This window comes from Schistocerca cancellata, chromosome 9 (genome assembly GCF_023864275.1).
Source record: "Schistocerca cancellata isolate TAMUIC-IGC-003103 chromosome 9, iqSchCanc2.1, whole genome shotgun sequence".
Classification (NCBI taxonomy): domain Eukaryota; kingdom Metazoa; phylum Arthropoda; class Insecta; order Orthoptera; family Acrididae; genus Schistocerca; species Schistocerca cancellata.
The window spans coordinates 355723340-355739456 of record NC_064634.1 but is presented as its reverse complement, the minus strand read 5'-3'; positions in this window follow the sequence as shown (position 1 = coordinate 355739456).

Below are 16117 nucleotides of genomic sequence, written 5' to 3'. Positions count from 1 at the left end.
TTTCCATCCACCAATTTATCCGACCATAAAACCTCCCAGCATGGCGTTCCATCAAACCTAGGCTGTACCAGTATTACCGCACAGCACATCAACGTCACAATAGCAGGTGACCTGTTACTGTTTTGAGTCATCAGTCTTCTGATTTGATGTAGCCCGGCACGAATTCCTCTCCTGTCCCAGACTCTTCATCTCAGAGTTACACTTGCAACATACTCCCTCAATTATTTACTGGATGTATTCCAATCTCTGTCTTCCTCTACACTTTTACCATCTACTACTCCCTCTACTACCATGGAAGTTATTCTGTGATGTCTTCCCATACAGCCTACCATCCTATCTTATCATCTTCAATTACACAAGCTGTTCGCTTTTCACCTTAAATGCTTGTTTCAGCAACGGAAAACTAAAAAGAAATAGAAAACAACCCTCGGTAGCTGGAATATCAGTCCGTGAACCACAGTGCCAATAAGGGAAAAGAATAGAAAAAAGGAAGCAAGACTAGAGTCTGACGTCTCTTCGACAACGAGAACATTAAGGCCACAGCACAAGCCCTGGTTAGAGAAGGTTGGGGAAGGGAATCGGCCGTGCCCCTTTGAAAGGAACCATCCTGACATTTTATTTAAGCTATTTAGTGAAATCACAGAAAATCTAAATCTGGATGGCCGTCGGGGATTTAAATCATCGTCCTCAATAATGCGAGACCAGTGTGCTAATCACTGCGCTATCATGTTTGGTCGAAAAGAATAGATGTGCAAGTATCAAAGTTTTATTACGCTAACTCATGATGTTTCTTGAACTTAGAGGCAGTATTATTTCTTTTATAGTTTTGTACTTATTCCAGTAATTTCTGAATTGCTCTACGCAATTCCAGCATATCCCGCCAGTCCAAATACTTTCTAGACCGCATGACTAAAAAACAGTGAAACGTGAAGATGGCGGTTTGAACGCTTCGGGTGTTCTACATAATCTCCCTCCACTTGCGTTCAACGCACAGGACGTTCACACCATGAGAAACTATCAGAAAAGTCCTTTGGAATGACGTTCAACTTGTGCTTCACACTGGCTTGAATATCAGTTACGTCGCTATGTCGACTCTTTATGTGAATTTCTGCACTTTGTCGTTTTGTTATAGATTCCTACTGATAAAGAATTTGTTTCGTCCGTGATGATTTTTTCCAGAAAAGAACTGGCCGCGTTTTGCATCAGTCAAGTTCCAGCAGGTGTACATGTGTCGTCGTGTTTGTTTGGTAGACAAACGGTGCGGGACGTTCTCTCGTCTCCACACTTTATTTAGAGATGTTGCGATTTGCTACACAACAATGTTGACGCACTACGGCCGCATGTCCACTACTTAACACTGCCTGCTCACAATTGACTGCTCGAATGCACAGCTGTTGTTTATAGGTGTTTTCTTCAGGATGAGAGATTTTTAACGTCCGATATTGCTGAACGGCCAATCAAACAACAAGTACGGGGGGGGGGGGGGGGATGGGGAGAGGGTGTATTTTTACTAGTGTTTGTGGAAAATATCTTGGAGAATCAATCTTTTATAAAGACCACGCAGTAATCCAGCGGGACTGGGGAAGATGAACTATCCGGCACCCAACTAGTGAACAACGACAGCCGGGAGACGATACCTGCCGTCACTCCGTGCACCGTGGTTACAGAATGGAAACTATAAACATAACACACGCACTGTCGACCGATCGAACGACAAATTGTACGTCTGTAGGAGTTTCGACCAGCCGACCGACCGAATTCTCTTGTTACGCTCTCGGTTGGCTACGACTATGACTATACGACAACCGAGCCCCTCCACCCTCCCGCTTCTCTTTACCCTCTCCTACCCCCTTCCCTACCCCTACCCCCTCTTCACACGATAAATTGTTCTGGCCGTGTGTAGCGATGTTATGCCAACCACCCGAGAAAAGTTCGTCTTTTCTCACTACGCGGGATTAAATGCTGTTCTAAAATACAAGATAACAGTTACTGAAGTATATGAAATAAAATCGTCATAAATTCTGAACGGTTTGCGTTGGGACGTTCAAACCGCACGGTTGGCCGCGGGACATGATGGGAATTAGTATGATTTGGTTTAGAGACTAAGCCCACTTTCATTTGGATGGCGCATTGGGGGTACTGAGAATCCGCATTTTGTGAATGAGAAGTCTCTTCACACTCAACGGGTGACCATGTGGTGTGCAATGTCCAGTCACGGATTAATCGGTGCCATATTCCTTGACGGCACGGTGACTACCGAACGATACATGAAGGTTTCGGGAGGTGATTTCACCCCATTATCCAAAGTGACCCTGATTTCGACAAGATGTGGTTCATGCAAGACGGAGCTCGACCCCATCGAAGCAAGAGAGTGATGTGCTGCAGGAGAACTTTGGGGACCGTATTCTGGCTCTGGGGGACCCAGAGGGCACTGGGGTGGACCTTGATTGGCCGCCATATTCTCCTGATCTGAACACATGCGACTCCTTCTTTTGGGGCTATATTAAGAAAAAGGTGTACAGCAGTAACCCCAAACCAATGCTGAGCTCGAAACAGCCATCGGTGCATCGACAGCATCGGTGTTCCGACAATTCAGCGGGTCATGCAGAATTTCGCTATTCCGCTGCGCCACATCATCGCCAATGATGGCAGGCATATCGAAGAAGTCATAACTAAATACGAATAGCTGTAGTGACTTTTACGTGTTGAATAAAGTTGTGCGCACCGTAGTTTGTAACTAATTTAAGTTTTTTGCACATAGTTCAATAATTGTTATCCCGCACGTGACACAGTGCGAAGCGGACAGAACTTTAATGACAGTTTCCGGGGAACTTTAAAGACTGCAGATCTTTGTAGGACACGTCGTGTAAGGAGTATACCGATAGAGATGCAAGAAATGGAGCGCTTGTTTCGTTTTTAACTAATCCATAGTGGTTTCGTGTGGCACACGGAGAGAGCAAAAGGTATATACTTTACGACTTCTTGTATTTCTGCTTTTAGGTTTCATTTCCGACACTTAATGCAAATGAAATCTAAAAATCGAAATACAGATAAATTAGATCTTAGATATCATATCCGATACGTATCAGAAAAAAACTTAAAACCCGAAATAAGAACAGTCGACGGAGTTCTTTTCATGAAATAGACGTGCTTCATTCTTAGAAAGTTAAAAAATCCAGCCTATAATGAAGCCTTTTGCTATGAAAAGTTCAGGACTTTTCTTACAGATCTAAAAATTGCTAAATGCTTCATTTCCCATGTGTCTGTTGTATGTATTTACTAGATGATGTGCGCCACCACCATTTGTAATATTCCTTCTTCTAATTTAAAATTAATTTGTTAAACTTAGAGGGGACATCTTTTATTCTAGATACATAAATAAATTTAACTTTCAAAAGACCGTTTTTTATTTTATTTATGTTACTTTACTACGATATATTTCTTCAGACAACTGTAAATGACATTGCAGGTTTCAGTTATTTTTTTACATAATATCTATTGGGATACAGTTGCACTAAACCTAAGATCCACGTAACTTCTAGCATTGACTAGAAACCGTAGTGTAGTTAACAGCCTCTCCTCGCAACTTACAGCCTCTCTCACGACTGTGTTCTTTCTGGTATAGAGTGGCTTGATGATGTTCACCATTTACGAAAAACATGTTTCATCCATTCATAGATAATCATGAAAATCATCGGCTCCCACATCTTTACATAACAAAGCGTCGATGAATTTCTATCTTTGCATTAGCCACTTCTTTGCCTACTGCCTTACTTAGGCTAATTTGGCCTTGTTATCTCTAAAACCGCAAGGCAAATCCCAGCTGCAGCTTCTGTGTAAAGGGAAGCGGCATCTCACGAATATAACCTCACAAACGTAACTATAAGCAATTTCTACTAGCGGTAAGAACAAGGTGGCTCTGCAATCGCTGAGTGGACGCGGTCGGGACGTGTGTAGTCTGTCACGAAATGGGACGGTCGGACATTTGGACGATCAACTGATGCGTGTGTCGGGGCCTCAAGGAAATTCTCGTCATCCACTGAGGTGACAAAAGCCATGGGATACCTCGCAATATCTTATCGGACCTGCTCTTGCCTGTCGTGGTGCAGCAACTCGACGTAGCATGGACTCAACACGTCGTTGGAAGTCTCCAGCAGAAATACTGAGCCATGCTACCTCTAAGGCCGTCCTTAACTTTCGGAAGTGTTGCCGGTACAGGATGTTGCGCACGAACTGTCCTCTCGTTTATGTCCTACAAAAACATTCTATGGGGTTCATGTCGGGTGATCTGGGTGGCAAAATCAAATGGCTCTAATCACTATGAGACTTACATCTGAGGTCATCAGTCCCCTAGACTTAGAACTACTTAAACCTAACTAACCTAAGAACATCACACACATCCATGCCCGAGGCAGGATTCGAACCTGCGACAGTAGCAGCAGCACGGTTCCGGACTGAAGCGCCTAGAACGGCTCGGCCACAGCGGCCGGCGTGGCAAAATCATTCGCTCTAAACGTGTAGAGTGTTCTTCGAATAACAATTCTACGAACGATTCCGCCCCTTGTTTGGGAACATAAAGTCCCTGAAGGGCTGAAAATGATCTCCAACTAGCCGAACATAACAATTTCCAGTCAATGATCGGGTCAGTTGGAACAGATACCAGTATAGGCCATTTCACGTAAGCAAGCTCACACCATTACGGAACCACCACCAGCTTGAACCGTGCCTTGTTGACAACTTGTGTCCATGGCTTCACAGGGTCTGCGTCACACTCGAACCCTACCATCAGGTTTTACCAACTGAAATCGGGATTCATCTGACCAGGGCACGGGTTTCCAGTCGTCTATGATCCAATCGATATGTTCATGAGCCCACGAGATGCGCTGCAGGCGATGTTGTGCTGTTAGCAGAGGCACTCGCGTCGGTCGTCTGCTGCCATAGCCCATTAACGTCACATTTCACCCCACACTCCAAACGAATACCTTTGTCCTACGTCCCACATTGATTTCTGTATTTATTTCACGTAGTGTTGCTTGTCTATTAGTACTGATAACTCTATGTAATCGCTGCTGATTTAGGTCGTTAAGCAAAGGCCATCGGCCAATGCGTTGCATGTGGTGAGAGGTAATGCCAGAAATTTGGCATATTCTTGGCTCTGTGGATCTCGGAATATTGAATTCCCTAACGATTTCCGAAATGGAATGTCCCATGAGTCTAGCTCCAAATACAATTCCACGTTGAAAGTCTGTAAATACCCGTCGTGCTGCCATAATCACGAAGGAAATCACCTGCGTACCAATGACAGTTCCGGCAATGTATTGCTCTTTTACGCGTTTTGTAGGTGATACTACCGCTATCTGTATACATGCGCATCGCTATCCCATGATTCTTCTCACCTCAGTGTGTTGCAGTTTTGAGTGCAGTTCGCGTGCTTACAGAAAATAATAATCAGTAATGTGTGTATCTTTTTCGAAAGTACATAAATTATTGTTTTGTTTTAACTCCCTAGCATGTTTCATCGTAGGTTACGGTTGCGGCATTCAGAGAGGATTTTTTCTTTTATTTTACGCTACTGACCATTAAAATTTCTACATCAAGAAGAAATGCATGTGATAAACGGGTATTCATTGGACAAATATATGATACTAAAACTGACATGTGCTTACATTTTCACGCTATTTGGGTGCATAGATCCTGAGGAATCAGTACCCAGAACAATCACCTCTGGACGCCTGGGCATTGAGTCACACAGAGCTCGGATGGTGTGTACAGGTACAGCTGCCCATGCAGCTTCAACACGATATCACAGTTCACCAACAGTAGTGACAGGCGTATTGTGACGAGCCAGTTGCTCGGCCGCCATTGACCAGACGTTTTCAGTTGGTGAGAGATCTGGAGAATATGCTGGCCAGGGCAGCAGTCGAACATTTTCTGTATCCAGAAAGGCCCGTACAGGACCTGCAATATGCGGTCGTACATTATCCTGCTGAAATGTAGGGTTTCGCAGGGATCGAATGAAGGGTAGAGCCACGGGTCGTAACACATCTGAAATGTAATGTTCACCGTTCAAAGTGCCGTCAATGCGAACAAGAGGTAACCGAGACGTGTAACCAATGGCACCCCATACCATCACGCCGGGTGATCCGCCAGTATGGCGATGACGAATACACGCTTCCAATGTGCGTTCACCACGATGTCGCCAAACACGGATGCGACCACCATGATGCTGTAAACAGAACCTGGATTCATCCAAAAAAATGACGTTTTGCCATTCGTGCACCCAGGTTCGTCATTGAGTACGCCATCGCAGGTGCTCCTGTCTGTGATGCAGCGTCAAGACTAACCGCAGCCATGGTCTCCGAGCTGATAGTCCATACTGCTGCAAATGTCGTCGAACAGTTCGTGCAGATGGTTGTTGTCTTGCAAATGTCCCCATCTGTTGACTCAGGGCTCGAGACGTGGCTGCACGATCCCTTACAGCCATGCGGATAAGATGCCTGTCATCTCGACTGCTAGTGATATGAGGCCGTTGGGATCCAGCACGGCGTTCCGTATTACCCTCCTGAACCCACCGATTCCATATTCTGCTAACAGTCATTGGATCTCGACCAACGCGAGCAGCAATGTCGCGATACGATAATCCGCAATCGCGACCTTAATCGAAGTCAGAAACGTGATGGTACGCATTACTCCTCCTTACACGAGGCATCACAACAACATTTCACCAGGCAACGCCGGTCAACTGCTGTTTGTGTATGAGAAATCGGTTGGAAACTTTCCTCACGTCAGTACGTTGTAGGTGTCGCCACCGACGCAAACCTTGTGTGAATGCTCTTAAAAGCAAATCATTTGCATATCACAGCATCTTCTTCCTGTCGGTTAAATTTCGCGTCTGTAGCACGTCATCTTCGTGGTGTAGCAATTTTAATGGCCAGTAGTGAACATTGTTTGTGTAACCTGTGACTAATTTCTGTTGGTAGCCACAGCACACACAATGAAAAATAAAAGAAAAAATCCACTGCGGATGCCACAACTGTGATGAAACGTGTTTGGGTGTTGAAACAAAAAAATAATTTGTGTGCTTGTAAAGAAATTCTTAATTTCCTTTTAATCGGATTCTGTACATTCGTGAACCCTTGATGCTCCTGGTCAGGATTATTGCTTGACATGGAATGTATTTAAATTTAAACTGAACTAGTTAAGAATTTTAATGGCGCACTACTTACACATGAAGTTTTTAACATGGCTGACGTAGTAAGCGTCCGTTTATAAAGTAAAATTAACAGCAATGACAGCCCTCAGTCACAAAAAAGGGGTCTTTTGACGCAGGTTTCGGGACTGATATGAGCGCCTTCATCAGAAATAAAACTCTCAAATTGACATGTCACGTATTAAACTAAAAATCAAGCGATAAAGCTTTAGTCAGAGCCTGATGCTACCGTAGCTCGACGCATGTAGTCAGCCCTTTGTGGCTTGCCTTTTATGTATTCTGTTTCACAAATTTTTCAACTAAACCTTTATCGCTTAATTTTTAGTTTAATACGTGACATACCAGTTTGAGAGTTTTATTTCTGATGAAGGCTCTCATAGCAGTGCCAAAACCTCCTTTCTTGCGACCGAGGGCTCCTATTGCTGTTAATTTTACTTATACATGATATTTTCAGAATAGATGAAGAAGTTTCTTATTGCATTCGTGATTAAAGTATCGTGTCTTGCTTATATTTGCCACGCAAAACGGATAGTTGGAAGAAGACTCACCGCTGCCAATTTCACAGCAAGCGGCCTGCATTAAGGAATGAAGGTTTCAAAGCCCTGAACGGTAAGCGGCAGAACGCGCTGGCAGGAATTGGGCAGATGTTGGCCACGAGTGAGGAAGACGATACGCCGGCGGCGGAGGCATCTGACGCCCCGGCGGAGTGCTTTATAATTAGCGCCTTCATCCTCCTTCCCTCCGCTTCACTCCACTTACCAGTCCGGCTGTAACCGGTTGCGGCAGGCACTACGCAGCTGCCACACCTCATTGACGGGAGTCGTTACCCCGCGCCGTATCGCTACCACTAGATCCAGTTCCATCTGCAGCTTCCACCTCCAAGACCAAAGAGGTAGTCGAAGGAAGGAAGGAAGAAAGATATGGTTTTAACGGAGAAGGTTAAAGAGTGGCCCTTAGAAGGTGTGGACCTCAGATCCTTGAAAATTGTCTAAAGTTTTCCGTGACTTGCCTAAACTGCGTGGTAGTTCCCCATCTCAGTAGAATACATAGAACAAAGAACTAATCATCCTCACTATCGTCATCATCATTCTAATCATAAGCCATTTGTATCAATAAATGAGATGGCCTCACCAAGTGCCCGCATCTCGTGGTCGTGCGGTAGCGTTCTCGCTTCCCACGCCCGGGTTCCCGGGTTCGATTCCCGGCGGGGTCAGGGATTTTCTCTGCCTCGTGATGGCTGGGTGTTGTGTGCTGTCCTTAGGTTAGTTAGGTTTAAGTAGTTCTAAGTTCTAGGGGACTGATGACCATAGATGTTAAGTCCCATAGTGCTCAGAGCCATTTGAGCCTCACCAAGTACTGAGATTAGGTACAGAGGTTGGACAAAAATGCGGGAACATCTCCAGAAATGCTTCAGTGCACATACATGTAGACGCTAGCCAAGCCTGCAAAGGAGCTGTTGTATTTGACCACGAACGGTCGTGGTCAGAACACTATTCTGTATCTTCGTATATCCATAATTGAAAAGGACGACTTGGGACGTATCTAGTATAATATATATAAAATAACGAAATTCCTCCAGCTGTATTAAGGTGTTGGTTATATTGGAAACCTGTTTCGATGTTGTTACATCATCATCTTCAGGCCCTAAATACAACATACCATACATAAACAACCAATGTCACAACAGTAATCTATAAGTTATTATGCAGAACAGTTCTATGATAACCATATTACATAATGGATAATTTTAATGAAACTAAGTATATTTTTGGTCATTTTCGTTAATATGCCATCACTCTGGACATTAGCCATTTACGTGGTATCACTAATACAAATGAAGCTGTATATGCTCAATCGTTTTATTATAGGTTAATATCAGGTATTAAAAAATGGGAGTATATAAAAGCTTAAGCGACAAGCCGTTACTCTAATGGATAATAACATAGCCGTGGAACATTGTGATGTTTTTTAAAATAATGAATTATAAAAAGGAGAACATACGCATTGCCAATCAGACATATGTTAGATAAACTTCATTGTTTACTAGTAGTGAACGGTGGGAAAGATAGACTAGAGTTACGTTTGCAAAATTCTGTACTGTCGTCATACTAAAGTAACAGTGGCGTAATTTATTTAGACAACCTCGTTCATAACACCACGAAAGAAATGGTAAGGGATCGAAAAAATGGTGTGAAACCTAGTTGATGCAAGGTAGTCAATAGTGTAAAATACATACTAATTAATTTAAAAAAATATTCATTCCAATAAAAGTACAGGGCGTTTCAAAAAGAAAGAGCAGATTTCAAACATTTATTTCTCAAAAACTACAAATGATAGAAACACAATTCAAACGTTTCTTGTCAGAGAAAGGTTCAAAGTTTTTCAATGGTCCGCGCAGAAGTTCCATGCAACTCCGCAGTGGCGCTGGCGTTTGTTTGTAGGAAAATGGCGACGACACCACAGGAACGATCATTTTGTGTGCTGCAATTTGCAAAGTTAGAGTCCATTGTTGGTGTGCAACGTGCATTCCGCCGTCAATTCAACAAACAGCCGCCTCGTCATAAGCAAATTTATGAGTGGCATCACAGATTCGTAGAAGATGGTTGCATCTGCAAGCGAAAAAGCACGGGTCGTCCACGCACATCGGATGAAAATGTCGAGCGTGTCCGTGCAGCTTACGAAAGGAGCCCTAGAAAATCCACGACACGGGCAAGTCACGAACTAAACATGTCTAAAACAACGGTATGGCGCGTTCTGAGTAACCGTCTGCACATGAAGCCGTACAAACTGCAGTTATTGCAAGCATTGCGTCCTGACGACCACAACAAAAGGTTCGAATTTTCAACTGCAATTCTACAGGACATGGAAGAGGACAATTTTGCCGAACGATTAATTTTTTCAGATGAATCAACGTTTCACATTTCTGGTAAAGTTAATCGGCATAACGTACGAATTTGGGCGAGTGAAACTCCGAGGGACGTTATTCAACATGAAAGAGACTCACCAAAGGTTAACGTCTTTTGTGCAATTTCGGTAAACAAAGTTTATGGACCTTTCTTTTTCATGGAGAAAACTATCACAGGAACCATTTACCTGGACATGTTAGAAAACTGGCTATTTCCTCAACTTCAGGAAGATTCAAATCACTTCATCTTCATGCAAGATGGCGCCCCACCACACTTCTCTGAACCTGTACGACGGTACCTAAATAACACCATTCCAGGACGGTGGATTGGAAGAGCAGGAGCACAAGATCAATGTCATCGTCTGTGGCCTCCCAGGTCACCAGACCTTACTCCCTGCGATTTTTATTTGTGGGGGTACATAAAGGACTGTGTTTATGTCCCACCTATGCCCGCTACTCTTCAAGAGGTACGACATCGAATTGTTGCGGCCGTGAATTCGGTAACTAAAGACCAGTTGCGTCGTGTGTGGCAAGAAATGAGATACCGGTTTGATATTTGTCGTGTAACAAATGGTGCTCATATTGAGGTACAGTTTTGATATTTGTTGTGTAACATTTGGTACTCATATTGAGTGAAGGACCGTTGGAATTGTGTTTCTATCATTTGTAGTTTTTGAGAAATAAATGTTTGAAATCTGCTCTTTCTTTTTGAAACGCCCTGTATAAGTTACACGTTGCTGAAATAATTTCTATGTCGGTGTCTCATCGAAGGCTATGACCAGGGTCTAAAATAATCAATTCCAGTAAGTTTACATTGTCAAAAGCACGATCAGGTACATGGCAATGCTCTAAATAGAAGGGAATCTAGGTAATGTCAGTTGAAATAAATGGTCATATACACTATGTAACCTATTTGTTGTTCCTCTAATAAATACACACAAACACAGCCACTCAGTAAAACACACGATGTGTAACTCTTGTATTAAGTATGTGATCTCGTCGAGTGTCAATTCGAGTTAATTACGATCAATGATGCGCTTAATCTGTATTTACTATGGGCAAATAGTCTACTGGACCCATCACTACTATCAGCATCCAGATCACTTTTATTTGTTTTCCCGTGACCCGTTTCTGGCCAGTTGCCAGTTGCTGATAGTTCTGTAATTTTTTTTGTTAGGCTTTATCGTAACTTATTGAGAACGAATGTAACAACCATCTTACTGTTACCAGTTACTGTTTATTTTCACAACGCGTTTCGAAGGTTTAGACAGCCTTCATCAGGTGAATTTATTGAAATTTCTCATTATGAGAGTATTGAATGGCGATCTGTAAAATACTACCCACTATATGAGGGCAAGTCAATTATTATCTGCAATTTAGTTGTATTTTTGTATATTTTGGTAGTAGTGTCGTTTTACGTTGATGACACATGCTTTGTTTATTTGTTGTTATATCTTTGTAATTTTCAAGCTGCTAGGTTAGTTTCCTTATCACTGCCGTGCTGTTAATCATGGTTGCTCCGCTGTCTATTTGCACCAAAGAAGAGCAACGTTCAGTGATCCGTTTTTTGTGGTCGGAAGGCGTATCAGGGGCCGAAATTCATCGAAGAGTTTCGGTACAGTACGGGAATAGTGTTTTGCCACAGCGGAGTGTCTACGAATGCAGTGAAAAATTCTGAAATGGTCGCACAAGTGTTACGCACGATGAAAGAGCCGGGCGACCGTTTACCGGCACAAATGAAGAAACCATTGAGCGTTCACGTGAAATGATTCTCTTAGACGGACGGTTAACTATTGACGAAGTGGCACATCGTTTGCAAATTAGTCACGGTTCTGCCTACGAAGTCATCCACGACAGACTTGGGTCTCAAAACAGTTTGTGCAAGATGGGTCCCAAAACAACTCACACAGTTGCATAAACAAACGCGCTTGGACATGTGCAAAAAACATTTGGATCGCTATGGTAACGAAGGGGACAACTTCTTAGAGAGGATCATTACTGGTGACGAAACACGGATGCATCATTACGAGTTAGAGAGTAAACGGCTGAGTATGGAATGGAAACATCCAAATTCGCCGCGCAAGACCCAACCGTCCACAGAAAACTGATGCTTACGGTTTTTTGTTACAGTTAGATGCTTAGTGTCAGGCTAAAGTCTGCAACTCGAAGCAAACGCCGAGGATTGCTGTCAAAAGGTGTTGTGTTGTTGCACGACAATGCCAGTCCGCATACTGCAGCCCACACTGCTGAAACGCTCCAGAAACTCAAATTTGAAGTACTGCATCATCCTCTGTATAGACCCGATATTGCCCCTTCTGACTGTCACTTGTTTGGACCAATCAAACAGTCATTAAGGGGCCGGCGATTTGCCTCGGAGGAAGCAGTGAAAGAAGCGGTGCATTCCTGGCTCGCAGCTCAACCAAGAACCTTCTTTTGTAAGAGCATCTGGAAATTTGTACTACGATGGACCAAGTGCGTTGAAACGCAAGGAGACTATCTAGAAAATTGATGTTCTTGTAAGTTTCGTATGTGATTACAATAAAATTCTATAAACTACTTTGCGGATAATAATTGACTTACCCTCGTACTTGTTATTCAACACAACCGGTTTCAACAGTCTTAGCTGTCATCTTCAGATCTTGAATATTTGCTTTTGTACTGAAACGTGTTCACGCTGATGTCATGTGCAAGATGTCAAGTGGATAAAACTCAGCACAGTATAAACGTTTGTCATCACTAAAATTGAAACGTCCCCTTAAAAAAATTGTACAAGACTGTGCTTAAACTGACACACAATATTTTTAGCGCAACGCAATCTGACTTTCAAAAATCCCTACAAAAGAATAGCCCTGACTAACATTAACCTATACCTTTCACAAATCACTTACCTCACAAAAATCTTCGTTACTCGAACTACTGCAATACAGCGAGCGCCACTACTGCCAGCTAAATAAAAGATTCAAACTACGGAAGGCACTAACTACTGATAGGCATAGTTAGCAAAGGAAAGATTTTAATAGAGAACATACAATGTATTTACGTTAATAGTGTTGAAAAATCATAATATACATAGCAGTTCATGACATCCAGTCTTACAAATTTCAATACTCGGCCATTTCTCTCCCCACATCCACCACTGCTGGCGGCTCACCTCCAACTGCGCAACGCTACGCGCTGTTCACATCCGGCTGCCCAACACTACAATGGCAGACAGCAATGCAAACTGGCCACAGACTGCACACAGCACAGCCAGTGATATTCATACAGAGCGCTACGTAACGTTGCCAATAAGAAAATATAAACAGCCTACTTACATAGCCCCCATGCTCCCCACAAAAAATTTTACAAATTGTTTTGGGCAGTGGCCAATAATGATTTAAATTTTTTTTTTCATAATTACAATAACAAAGATATCAAATGGACACACTTATTGATACAATGTTGGTCAAAAGCTAAAATTTTCTCACAGTCCATAAAGACAGTCCTCATCGTTCATCACAATAAAATTGCAGTGTTTATCTCAAAGTCTGACCAGTAAAAGAAAATGCACACTGAAGTAGTGGATTTCCATGCAGTCTTGAAGAAGTAGTGTTGTCCTTCCAACGGAACGACAGTGCTGACTCTTGACATGCAGACAGGTAATGGGCCACAACAGAGCAAACCCACAGCAGAGTCATTCGACGTTTTGAAGAATATTGGTAGGTAGGTCATCACATAGCAGACCCACTGTAGTCCTGGTAGAGATTACGGTATTGGTGGGCCACCAGAGGTGCAGACCCACTGCAGTCCTTGCAGAAATAATGGTATTGGTGGGTCATCAAATGTGGAGACCCACTGTAGTCCTTGTAGAAATAATGGTACTGGTGAGTGAGCAAAGTGTAGACCCACTGTAGTCCTTGTAGAAATAATGGTATTGTTGGGTCATCAAAGATGCAGACCCACTGTGCAGGTGCAGGTGCACAATCACCATTGAAGAGTCTTGCGGATAACAGAGCAAGTCCATAACCACCACTTGTACACTCACAAAGTTTTTGTAATTGTCCTTAGAACCAGCAGTGCTGTTATCCAGTCCCTTGCTGTATTATTAACACACGTGCAAACACTAACAGTCCCTACTTCTCGCATATTGTCCATATACTATGACCAACAGAAACGTGTGCAGTGAAATGAATGCTTACAAGTTACTTAATTTGATGAACTGGTGTCAATCACATATGAAATTTATGACATGAGAATACAATTACAAAGGTACAGAAAACATCATTAAACACCATAACACACATAACATTCGTAGTAATACAGGCTTTACAGAAGAATACAAATAAACATGTACATCCATGTTACAGAAATTATGACATAAATAAATAAATAAAATAATGAGAATAGTTTTCGAAACATTAATTTCACACATGAGAATTGAAACAGAACAGAATTAATAATGTGTAAACATCTTTACAAAGAAACTGACATATTAGTAATGCAAATTATATTTGAGGGTAACAGTATTCCTCATCATAGTGAATGTAACTGAGTATTAGAAAAATTCTACAACATAAATCTTACACTCCTGGAAATTGAAATAAGAACACCGTGAATTCATTGTCCCAGGAAGGGGAAACTTTATTGACACATTCCTGGGGTCAGATACATCACATGATCACACTGACAGAACCACAGGCACATAGACACAGGCAACAGAGCATGCACAATGTCGGCACTAGTACAGTGTATATCCACCTTTCGCAGCAATGCAGGCTGCTATTCTCCCATGGAGACGATCGTAGAGATGCTGGATGTAGTCCTGTGGAACGGCGTGCCATGCCATTTCCACCTGGCGCCTCAGTTGGACCAGCGTTCGTGCTGGACGTGCAGACCGCGTGAGACGACGCTTCATCCAGTCCCAAACATGCTCAATGGGGGACAGATCCGGAGATCTTGCTGGCCAGGGTAGTTGACTTACACCTTCTAGAGCACGTTGGGTGGCACGGGATACATGCGGACGTGCATTGTTCTGTTGGAACAGCAAGTTCCCTTGCCGGTCTAGGAATGGTAGAACGATGGGTTCGATGACAGTTTGGATGTACCGTGCACTATTCAGTGTCCCCTCGACGATCACCAGTTGTGTACAGCCAGTGTAGGAGATCACTCACCACACCATGATGCCGGGTGTTGGCCCTGTGTGCCTCGGTCGTATGCAGTCCTGATTGTGGCGCTCACCTGCACGGCGCCAAACACGCATACGACCATCATTGGCACCAAGGCAGAAGCGACTCTCATCGCTGAAGACGACACGTCTCCATTCGTCCCTCCATTCACGCCTGTCGCGACACCACTGGAGGCGGGCTGCACGATGTTGGGGCGTGAGCGGAAGACGGCCTAACGGTGTGCGGGACCGTAGCCCAGCTTCATGGAGACGGTTGCGAATGGTCCTCGCCGATACCCCAGGAGCAACAGTGTCCCTAATTTGCTGGGAAGTGGCGGTGCGGTCCCCTACAGCACTGCGTAGGATCCTACGGTCTTGGCGTGCATCCGTGCGTCGCTGCGGTCCGGTCCCAGGTCGACGGGCATGTGCACCTTCCGCCGACCACTGGCGACAACATCGATGTAATGTGGAGACCTCATGCCCCACGTGTTGAGCAATTCGGCGGTACGTCCACCCGGCCTCCCGCATGCCCACTATACGCCCTCGCTCAAGTCCGTCACCTGCACATATGGTTCACGTCCACGCTGTCGCGGCATGCTACCAGTGTTAAAGACTGCGATGGAGCTCCATATGCCATGGCAAACTGGCTGACACTGACGGCGGCGGTGCACAAATTCTGCGCAGCTAGCGCCATTCGACGGCCAACACCGCGGTTCCTGGTGAGTCCGCTGTGCCGTGCGTGTGATCATTGCTTGTACAGCCCTCTCACAGTGTCCGGAGCAAGTATGTTGGGTCTGACACACCGGTGTCAATGTGTTCTTTTTTCCATTTCCAGGAGTGTATTAGCTAAACATATAAA